The 12,247-nt window shown below is 35.6% G+C and overlaps 1 protein-coding gene across 1 annotated transcript in view; it reads left to right on the top strand.

Annotated features, from left to right (window-relative positions):
- The window catches only part of Fs (Follistatin), a 593,437-nt gene that overhangs the window by 174,613 nt on the left and 406,577 nt on the right, over positions 1 to 12,247 (top strand). The gene's annotated exons all lie outside the window — the stretch shown is intronic.

Genomic DNA, 12,247 nt, shown 5'->3' with positions numbered 1-12,247 from the left:
CCTCCGTCAGCACCGACGAGTAGTTTTCTTGGCCGAAAAATTTCGGTTTTTCGATCTGTTTCGGGGACCGTGTCTTTGTTTCAGAGAAGTAGGCACCAAAGTATTCGAACTCTGCGACGCGCTTACAGAGATATCAATATTACATTAATTCATAGCGTGCACAACATAAAGTTGTGGCTCCCGCCACCGTCAACCAACTTGGCTTGGTTGAAACTCGCTGCAAAATGCGTGAAAGGGAACACGCTTAGGCAACTTGAGGAGAAGATAGCGAATATACAGAACGTACCTTGAAACTTCCTCTACTTCTCTCTCCATGTACCATTTCCCATCGTCTTTCCATTTCCCAAAAGTTATTGTCAGCTACCATAATTAAGTCTGTTAGTGCAACATAGAGTATTTTGAAAATCAAATTTAGTTTCTAACAGTATGAAGCGCCTAGACTTAAATTTGACACCCAAAGTGTCCAGTTTTCTGTGAACTTGTTATAAAAAACTATGGGTTACATAGGCTTCCTAACTTTCAGAATTTGTCAGTGACAGTAAAAAAATTAAAAAAAAAACTATGAGCTACATAGGCTTCTTAACTTTAAGAATTTGTGTCAGTGACAGAAAAAAAACAGTGTTATATAGTTTAAACAGAATTCGTGAGTTTCAGTGTCTGTAAAAAAAAACTTGAGACCTTACCTGTAAATACATATAAGACGGACAAAATAGTAGGAACTATGGCAATATTATTAGTGTGTGTTCAATTTTACAAACACAAAAACTAACACAATTGCACAAACACAAAAACATTAAAGACATTAAAAACATTAAAAACAAGAACATTCCCGAGCGGGAATCGAACCGAGGACGCCGTACACCAAAGGCACATGTGCTAACCACTAGAGCAAATGAAATGTATTTTGTAGTGTCTGAAGTTTAAGCCTATTTCACCCTGACGTAATATATCTATTGATCGTATGTTTATCTTCACCGTATTTGTTACTTTGAGGAACGATGTATGTTATTGATATAGGTTCTATTACATATTCGTTCATAAATATTATATAAATTATAAGAATTATTCATGATTTGTCATGGAAATTCATTGGTGAATGCACAGTAGACAAAGAATGCAATTGGAAGGAGAGTTCGACAGGGATGATATCTTTCGCCGACATTATTTAATATCTATCTAGAAGAGATAGCGAAGAGGAGTCTACATAATGGAGATATTATTTGGTTAGGAGGAAAAATGATCAGGTGTATATGGTTTGGGGATGATATGGCTGTTGTTGCAGAATATAAAAAGAAAGTCAATAAAATGTTGAAAACTTGAGAAGAGTTTGTGAAGAATATAGGATGAAAATAAATGTTAGAAAGACAAAATTCATGGTGATTGGAACGAAGTGATCGGTGTCAAATATAGAAATAGGAGCGGAGAAAATACAACAGGTGACTAGTTTTGTCTGACAAGTAACACTTCCCAAGTGTAACACTCTGATTATGATAAAATTTGCCAAGTAGATACTACACATAAAATAAACAATGATTTTTTTATTTTCTGCGGAACAACGGTTTTAGGGGGCAAAAGCCCTCAGCCGACATTTTGAAATTTGACGCCCGAAAGTCAATAGGAAGTGCCTCCGAAAAAATGTAAATTTTACCGTAGTAGCACAGGAAGGACTGGACCGAAGCAAATGAAATTCTGTGTAGGTATTGCATATGTTAAATAAGGTCTCTCGTGTTTCCCAAGTGTCCGCATCCGATTTGCTTCAAATTTGGTACATCAACAGTAAATAGGAAACAAGTCGACACGTCTTTCTGTTTATGGGAAAAAACATTCTAAGGGTTAAGGCGCCTCCCGAAATACTATAAAATACGCTATATTATTTGTGCTTACTGTTGATGTACCAAATTTGAAGAAATCGAATGAGGACACATGTTGAACACGAAAGGCCTTATTTTACATATATAATATCTACACACAATTTCATTCACTTCGGTCCACTTCTTCTTGCCTTTCGGACGTCAACTTTCAAAATTTTGGGTTGGAGCTTTTGTCCCCTAAAACCGTTTTTCCGCAGAAAATAAAAGCACGTATTCGTTTATGTGTAGTATTTACCTGCTAAATTTTATCAAAATCGGAGTGTTACACTTGGGAAGTATTACACGTTAGACATGTAGAGTTTAAAGCAGGCCGCAGTGTCTCAGTGGTAGAGCGTTGACTTCTGGTGCATTCGGTCTCAGCTGGCGCCAAGTGAACTTTGTGGTTGACAAACACCGTGTGTTTGGGTTTTCTCGGGGTTCTTCCAGTTTTTCATTCCACCCTTTCATTTATTTCTCATCATCACCGTCTCTTTTAGCCTAGCTGACATATGCGTGGACGTAAAACTCAAAGATTTCATTTCATTGTAGACATTAACGTCCCTTTCATCAGCGAGGCTATATGAGACAGAACCTACTAAATAACGTGGAATCCGAACCACATGAGCTCCCGCCGGGAATGGAATACCAACTGAGTACGTAACAAGTAGTGACTATTTTCATGAATGCATGTATCATATAGAAATCTCTTCAAATCAGATACTAAAATATTATTATTATTATTATTATTATTATTATTATTATAATTATTATTATTATTATTATTATTATTATTATTATTATTATTATACGTATTACTTGAGATGCAAACTATAGTTGCAGTATTGTAGAAGGAATATTGCCTAACTGACAATGCTTATGAGAATTGTTAGGTTTCTACAGGGGTGAATCTACTTTTCCCACCCTGGGAAAGCAGTAATTACGTAAATTCCTCTTCCACTCTACAAATAAAGCACTGATTAGCATATAACACTGGAAAAGCATTAAATTTTAAACAGAAAAGTAAAGTTTACATATTGTTTTTTCTGTAAAACAGATAATTGTTTAGCTTTAGTTGATGAACGTTAAAAAAATGTAATGGAACGAATTAATTTCTTTATACGACAAATAGCTGTCGTTTCTAAAGAGAGCAAAAACATAGCAAGTAAACACAAATCGAAACCTCTGCTGAGCTAATACTCACAGAACAGTGTGTTAACATTTTGATTTTGTCTTATGCCTAGAGGCATTTACAAGGTCAGTACAATTTTCAGTGTCTTGACCTTGTGCTTCCGATTCCTATCTTTTCTTGGGCGATTAAATTCCCTCACCTTCTCGATGTAGTACTTGATATGCTGTATGCAATATTCGCTCGACAGCAGATCGAAATTATGTCAGTCAAAGAAATATACTGGCACTATCACAGCACGTGCGTACCTGTTACGCCACACGTAATGATTCACGTGCCATGCAAAAACTGGAGTAACATTTGGAAAAACATAACTCCCAAGTTTCTAACTCACAAACAGAAAGAAATATGGTATTTTATTGTTAATAATGTATATGAAACGTTGATAGGCTCTTTAATCTAGGAATCACATCTACAAATGTATCCTATTATTGTAATCAGATAGACACTCTTGAACATCGATTCCATAACTGTTTAGACATGCCATCCATTTGGCAGAGTTTTAGCACTATACTTAGTAGAATATGTCGTACTTCACCCAATGATTTTAGTGTACATAATGTAATATTATTTCCAGATTTTCATTACTTTCCTAGCTATAAACATAATGCTGTGATCTGGTTTACTGTACAAACTATCATGTTTATTCTTGTAACAGCACGACCATTGTGTATTCAAATGTATGAAATGTATTTAACATGCCAGGCTATGAAGCTCTCTCCTGCATGTAAACGAAAGTATTTTGCCAAGTACTTATCTGCAATAACCCCCACACTTTCTTATGACGTAACCAACAAACAAAAATGTACTGAAACAGTGAGTTTTTCTTGAATACTGTTATCTACTCATCGGCGCCTCTGGTGTCCGTATTTTTTTTCTGGTATTGTGCTCTTTACTGTGAGTACAAGTATCCAAAGTCTCCCTTTTGTCATTTCGTCAGCCAGCGTTTCTCCCCACTCCTGCACAAAAACACACATTACGATTTGTTCTTTTAACAGTTGGGGGCAACTTCATGCTGCTGTTCTAGCTACTCTGCCAGGCGTAATTAATCTTGAAGTAGGCGTTAGTTGAGTTGCCTATCTCGCGGACATCAAGTATTTCTGTGGCCCACTGTACATAGTTGCAAATATCAATTAGGTGTAACAAGTAGTCTACCTAAAACTGTAGGTAGTTGAAGTACATACTTAGCACATTAATATCATATGTGCCAAGTGTCGGGTACCTAAAAAGTAGCTGGGACACCTAAAAGGCACATGCCTAGCACATCCTGTGCTGTTAGGAATTCAAGGTCTGTAAAGAGATACTTTCAAAACAATAAACGTGTAAGTCACAAAAAGTTATTGTGCATTATTAATGGAATGCCCTTCGTATATTTATTACCCTTAGAGAAACAACTGCAGTTGTCGTAAGATACAGAGCTGGATTTAGGTTTGATGAGGCCCTAAGCTGTTGAAGGAATCAAATGTTTTGTATGTCCTGCTATCTTTTGTCAACTGACATTTTAGGAAACAAGCTAGCAGGAGGGGCCCTATTAAGGCGGTTGGTACCTCTTTGCTGAGTCGAGTTTTCCCCTATCTAATAACATTGGAACTTTTTTCGTGCTTTTCTCAGCAAGCAATGAACAAATCTTACAAAAATTTGCATGCAGTCAGGTCGATAATAAAGGATTCATTGTATGAGCTTATAATTTTACTAAAAGCCTCCAATTAAGTTATTCATTCCCCCTTTTTTTCATGTGAAGATTTGCAACAACGCATTGACGACACTGCGTTCACTCTTCTAGCAGGTTGCGGCGAATATGTCAGGGTTACTTTGCAGTTTAAACATTGTCCACAGCTGTGAGGGGACCCCCTTTCAACAATGACATATGTATGGCATTTTAGTGAGGAGGCGTTGGAGTACGTTGTCTTTGATGAAAGGATAAAAAAGTAAAAACAGCGAGAACAAATACATTCTTCTTTTACGTTAGCTTTCCCCCCGTCAAGTATAGACAGTTGTAAGCAATTAGAAGAGAACGGTCTCTATTGAATAAAGATAGTATATGAAAGTAAATGTCACTTTATTATTATTATTATTACTTTTTTCGAAACATGAATAGACATACCTTTCTTGACTCCAAGTAATAGCATGCTAATAACCTTGTAACTTGCCCATTCTATCTATATATGAGGTATTTATTAGTAAATTTCTAATCTAATAAAAGAAAAACTACTTTTATAGTAACGTAGCTAAGAGAAATATGTGTATTTTATTTATCTATTATATTTCAATTTAAAATAAATTGTATGGTTTGTAACAACAAATAATGCTCAAAATAGTACAAAATAAAACCTATTACCAGTCAACTTTAGATTTAGATCAAACATAATAATGAACACTACCAATATATATTGTATAATTTATATTTATGTATCTTTTACATTAATATAAAAGGTGTACAATGAGAATTTAGGAAATCAATTGATCTAACTGAAGATTTGTTTAAATCTATTTTATAGAATCTTTTAGATTTATTTAACTATATTCTTGTTAATTGCAGATTTTTTTATTAAAAAAATCTCTTTTTAATCTACATTTGTATTCTTTCTTTACTCACTCATGAAGTATACCCAGAACTTTTGTCAATTTTCAAAGTTGATTCTTAGATAAGTTTCGAGAGTTGTCAGCAAAATTTCCTTAGCATCTTGTTTGAACTGCTTTTTGAAATAGAATGCGTACGTTTAGAGAATTTGTGGTTTGATCTTACAATGTACATAGTATAATATAACAAAAAATAGTTTTCCATACTGTAATGCTGTAATCTCACTTTAATTTGCCATAGTATATTTTTTCTTTCTTTTTTGTGTGAAAACATTTGAAACCAAATTATTTCTTTTTTAAAAATTATACATGAAATGAAAATTAAATTTTAAAAAACTATGACATACTCATTGTATAAATAAATGTGAAACGTTAGTGTTTTGTTTGATTTATTGATATTGATTGAAGTCAATACTTCGAGTGTAACTTTGGCCACCTATCAACAAAGTTAAAAAGTGAGCAGTATAATTTATAAACAAGTTACTTATTTGATTTGAGACAATTTTGGAGGGGAGGGATAGAAATTTTACTAATAACATTTTTTTATTTAACTTTTCCTGTATTTATGTTGAGCGTGTCCTTGTGACTTTTGTTTACCTTTTTTTCAACGTAGAAGCTTGCCTAGGAATTTTGGAGTATGCTCTTAGATACGGTATTTAAATTGTGAACAATGCTTCGCTGATATTTAGCATTTTGATTGCCGGTACACTGTTTGTTTATTTAGTTTTCTAGTAACTTCATTTACATAATGTTGTGGCTTGATGTAACAAAGTATTCCATCACATATTTTTATATTATACGATAATGTTTTAGTTTAATATGTATGACGTTGACAAATTGGTGTACTTCAAGCAAACAAAGCCCTATATTTTAAAACGAAGCATGAAAAAATAATGCATAAAATTAAAAATTATTCTGTTAATAATATGTGTTGTACTATTTGTATGTGTTGTACAGCGGGGGACACTTCTAAATGGTACAGACATATGGAGATTTACGGCTAAGGTGTACCATTTAGAAGTGTCCCCCGCTGTACCTATAGATGAAATTTCGCGTTAACCATCTGAAAAAAAAATCATATTTAGAGTGCGTAAGTTACATGGTTATTGTTAGCAGGTAACACTAATAAGTACGTATTCCTTGTCAAGAAATAAGTCCTTATTCATATTTCGAAAAGTAATAATAAGAAAATGACGTTTGTATCTACATTAACAGTACATATTTCATTATGTATAGATGTTTTCTTGTGTAGTAAAAGAATCCCTGATACTACACTTTTACTTTCTCCTACAAATGTGCTCTGTTAGAAGAGTAATGTGTGGTCAGTTCTTCAGTTTCCCAATTGCCTCACGATACTGAATTAATACCGAAAACTCTGTCATCACTAGGAATAGAATTCGATAGCATTCACGCTAAGAGCATATTTGTGTAACAAAAAACAAAGTTTATTTCTAAATTCCCTTCGTATGTGGTAAAAATGAAATGATTATTATTTAGCACAAATATTATATACTACTATTCACAGTTTCAAATACATACAAATAAATACATACATACATATATAATTATTCCAAAATTTTATCTCTACTGGTTTACCTGTTTCCGTGAGGTTACAAAAGTCAAAGAGCACTGTGTTTTCAATGTGAAAACCCCACTGATGTCGACAGCACGGCCAGTCTCCGGTCAGGAAAACACACCGGCAAGGAGGAACCGATGAGGTGACCACACATTTTAACTAAAATACTAGTGTCAAAGCTGCAGTGATATTCCCTGCTCGTTACAATCTTTTGTGCCACGGATTTTATTATTATTATATTATTATTATTATTATTATTATTATTATTATTATTATTATTATTATTATTATTATTATTATTATTTCACACAGGAAATTTGAAAATAAAATGAAATCTGTAAGTTTTACGTCCCATGGTTATGCCGGTTAGACTAAAGGAGACGGTGATTATAAGTAATGAATGAAATGGTGGAATAAAGAAAGTGGGACGAAACGGGAGAACCCCGAGAAAACTCACGCAGACGGTGTTTGTCCACCACAAAGTTCACTTGGCGCGAGTCATGCACCAGAAGTGAACGCTCTACCACTGAGCCACCGCGGCCCCCATACAGAAAACTTATTCGGTATCACAATCGTCTGCTAATTTATATTTGTATGACCAATAATCAGGTGTAAGACTGAAATACGTGAGATGCAAGGGGCAACTTGCTAGGTTTGAAAGTAACCACAAAAACCCCGAATGAGACTGGACGAATATACTAAAAGCAATAGGTTCAGCAAAGAAAATAAATAGCACATACTCATTCTCAATGCCATAAATCTGTCCTTGAAAACGACAAGAGGGCTAGAAAATTTCATTCTACAGATGTGATATGGACAGAGTTTAAAAACCTGTTTTAAATGGCTAGCCCAAATTTCCCGCACGCTGCTAACACAAACAGAGAGAAACGGAGATCGCACTGTTGCAAATCTTCACATCAAAAAAAGGGGGGGAATGAATAACTTAATTGGAGGCTTTTAGTAAAAATTATGAGCTCATATAATGAATCCTTTATTATCGACCTGACTGCATGCAAATTTTTGTAAGGATTTGTTCATTACTTGCTGAGAAAAACACGAAAATATTTCCAATGTTGTTAGATAGGGGAAAACTCGACTCAGCGAAGAGGTACCAACCGCCTCAACTAACTAACTCTATGGCCTATGGAACCCGGAGATTCAATGCCGCGTTCACAAAAGCTCTCCACTGACTTCTATCCTTAGCTAACTGCATCCAATTTCTACTTTGTATTCCAATCTCTGCGAGATCCATCTTAATATTGTCCTCCCATCTGCGCCTATGTCTTCCTAATGGTCGTTTTCCGATTGGTCTTTCAGTCAAGACTTTGAAAGCGTTTCTACTTTCTTCCATTCTAGGTACATGACCCGCCCACCTAAGCCTCCTAGACTTGACGACCCTAACAATGTTGGTAAACTATATAAACTATGTAGTTCCTCGTTATGAAGTTTCCGCCATTTCCCATTCCCGTTTCTCTTGGGTCCGAATATTCGTCTCAGGATCTTGTTCTCAAATACTTTCAGTCTATGTTCTTCCCTCAGAGTAAGTGACCATGTTTCCCAAACATACAGAACAACAGGCGTTTTGTATATTTTAAGCTTCAAATTCCTCGACAGAATTCGCGACAAGAGATTTTGAACCGAATAGTAACACGAATTCCCTGCTTTTAGTCGACATTTAATTTCTCCGTGAATATGATTTTCCTCTGTTAATATTGATCCTAGATATTTGAAACTACCCACTTTATCAAAAGTATTATTTAATATTTTAACGCATCCATAATTTGCTGTATTCCAGTCCCGACGCACTTCCATGTATTTAGTTTTCTCTGCATTTACTTCTAAACCATGTCCCTGCAAGTGTTTAATAAGATCTCTGCATCTCTTTCTATTGTTCTCCTATCATCACTGGCGGATCCACGTGGGGGGCGGAGGGGGCGACCCCCCCCCCTCCAAAGGTCTTCTACTTCCGGCATGTATCGTTCGGAAATACAAATATTGTCTTTTCCCGGCCGATCCAATCTGTGTAACAAGCCTAGTAGAGTCTAATCAAAATGTGTGGTACTTAATGGTGCTTAATACAGACATATTTGAATTGTGAATACTTCTGTCCCTAGTTCCTTAGGACGGTTACCATTAGCCGCAAACGAGAGAGAATGATTCATACGTTGAACGAACAGCTGTAGGAAAAAGGAAAGACGGCTCACTCTGTGAACTAAAAATTATATTTTAAAATTGTGTCCTAGAAAAAAAAAATTTGGGGATGGAATTCAAAACCAGAAATTTCAATTACCTTTACCTTGAATAAAGAGAAATATAGAATGTTCAACGCTCCTTACTGTAAAGCTCTCTAAATCTGAGATGAGACTTTTGGGTTGGTTGATTTATTGATATGTATTTACGTCGTTCGTCAAAAGTGATGCTAGGGACCGCGGTGGCTCAGTGGTAGAGCGTTCACCTCTGGTGCTTGGGGTCCCGGGCTCGATCCCAGCCCCCGCCAAGTGAACTTTGTGGTGGACAAACACCGTGTGCTTGGGTTTTCTCGAGGTTCTCCCGTTTCATCCCACTTTCTTAATTCCACCATTTTCATTCATTACTCATCATCACCGTCTCCTTTAGCCTAACCGGCATAAGCGTGGGACGTAAAACTGAAAGATTTCATTTCATTTTTTTCAAAAGTGATGTTTTACAGAACGAGAACCAGAGTTTAAAGTTGGATCTGAACCACTGTAGTGCGTTCGATGTTTACTCACCGGGTATCAAACCACAGAACCTCATGCATCAAAGATCAAAGGTACTCTCGCTAGATACTACATCAACAAAGAACTATGACTTTTGAGGTTCAACACGGAAACATTCATTGTGACTTTTAATGGCATTTCATCTTTCCTTGGGAAATAATACAAGCTACAAGCTGTTGTGGTCCTGATCTTTGCACAGGCCAAACCACTTAAGCTAGAAACTTGAAATTCGGATAGTAGATAGGATTTGTGATCTAGGATACCACTAAGGAAGGATTTTGGGGAAATTCAAAGAAAGGAAGAGGGAAAGGGGTGGAAATTATTTTAATAAGATGGTCATCTCTCCAAATCCCTTAAGGTTAGAGACTTGAAATTTCGATTTGGATTTCTCATTTAAAGTAATTTGACACATGTTTCAACATTTTTTGATACTTTAGTAAAATGGGGAAAAGAGGTAAAAAGAAAAGGAGGCGGGGATTACAATTATTATAATAAGATATCTACGAATCTTTGAAGGTTAGAAACATGGAACTTGGTATATGGACTTCTCACTTAAAACAATTCAATACGTATTTCAGCGTTTTTGTCTTCTTCTTCTTCTTCTTCTTCTTCTTCTTCTTATTATTATTATTATTATTATTATTATTATTATTATTATTATTATTATTATTATTATTATTATTATTATTATTATTATTATTATTATTAAGATGCCTATATCTTGGGATCACTTACGCCTAGATATATGAAAGTTGCTAGTTTGATTATTCATTTAAAATAATGAAAGATGGATTTGAGCATTTTTTGTCACTTAACGTAGAAGGGCAAAAGCAGAGGTGAGGGTTCACTAAAATGTTTGTGAGGTGTTTGAATTTCGTGACAGCGTTTTAGCTCAATCCAATTCTATATGAAAGACACAGAAGGGAGAACGCGAAATATTGTGTCACAGTACCACGTAGAAGCATTTGCTTTATTGTGCGAAGCCGTATTCCGAACAAATTGGGAGTCTGGGAGCGAAATCCCACCTAAGCGAAGGCTACTATAATATATTTTTATTGTTGTAAGCATGACTATAATTATACATGTTTCTAAATGTTGCTTTTAAGAAATTAGCTAATAGAGCCAATTTCCAACCCCTTATTCCATGTCTGGTCTAATGCGTTTTTTTCTTTGCATACTCAATTATAACACTGCAAAAGCGGAGCATTCGGACAAAATACCCTATACGGTGCTCATGGTCCCGGGTTCGATTCCCAGTAAGGGTACAATTTAACGAAAAAGGTGGCTCGAATTCCACTATAATCAATAAGTGCACGTCTTTTTTAGCCGTCATGTCATTACCGTGGAACGTTAAACTCAAGCTACAAACCAAAATACCCCATGTACAAAGGTCTATACTTTTGTAATAATGTCCTATATTTGTCTTCTTGCTCTCTCCTGTTTAAGTGGAAAATTCCTGGATGTACCAGAAATTGAATTCCTTACACATTCATCTTTAAATACATCAATTGAGTACAGTTGGGAGCTTTTTTTGAGAAATGAACAATTCCATGGGTGTCAAAGTTTATCAGCCAGTGACTCCCCAACTCCTCGTGAATCCTGGGTTCTCTACCAATCATAGAAATGTTTTCTTCACCTTTGATACATCATAAGATTTTGGTACGATTTATGTAGCCGCAATCTTAACGGGCACTTAAGAAAATGTCAACAATGTTGACAAACTGAAATCATGGTGAAAAACGAAACCTAACGGAAATTCAACATCTTGCCCTCAGGAAATGTTATTCGCATAGCGCCAGAGGTCAAAGATAATGTCCCTCTCAGAAAGGCAATGAAAAACCGTCATGGACACGGATCGACGACCGGAACATACCCTCGCATTCTATTGGATAATGAAATTGATAGATTTATGTCAAGCTTCATGTTTTCTTGCGATCACTTTAGTGAAATAAAGGGAAGCTATATTTATATACACAGAAGAGAAATGGGACAGGCTTCGTGGCAGATAACAGATGACAGGATAAATGCCATCGTCACTATAGCACTTTCTTTTGTGTAAGTACTGTCCAATACAGCGCATCTGATAAATCAAGGTGACTAAGTGTCAAGTGAATCATGATACCGCCACGCCTGCGAAACGGGAGTGCGTATTTAATTTAAATCTAGAGAAAGAATATAATTTCATTTAAGAAAACTTACAAATTCGGGTCATAAAATATAATCTGGGAATCAAGTTTACACCCCCCTCCAGCCCCGGATTCATATGTGTCCCAATTTTCCAAATTGAAATTCTGGTAACTTTGAGGATATGCTCATC

The sequence above is a fragment of the Thermobia domestica genome, chromosome 2 (assembly GCF_964235325.1).
Source record: "Thermobia domestica chromosome 2, izTheDome1.hap1.1, whole genome shotgun sequence".
NCBI classification, from domain to species: Eukaryota; Metazoa; Arthropoda; class Insecta; order Zygentoma; family Lepismatidae; genus Thermobia; species Thermobia domestica.
This window is presented reverse-complemented; position numbering and strand designations above follow the sequence as displayed.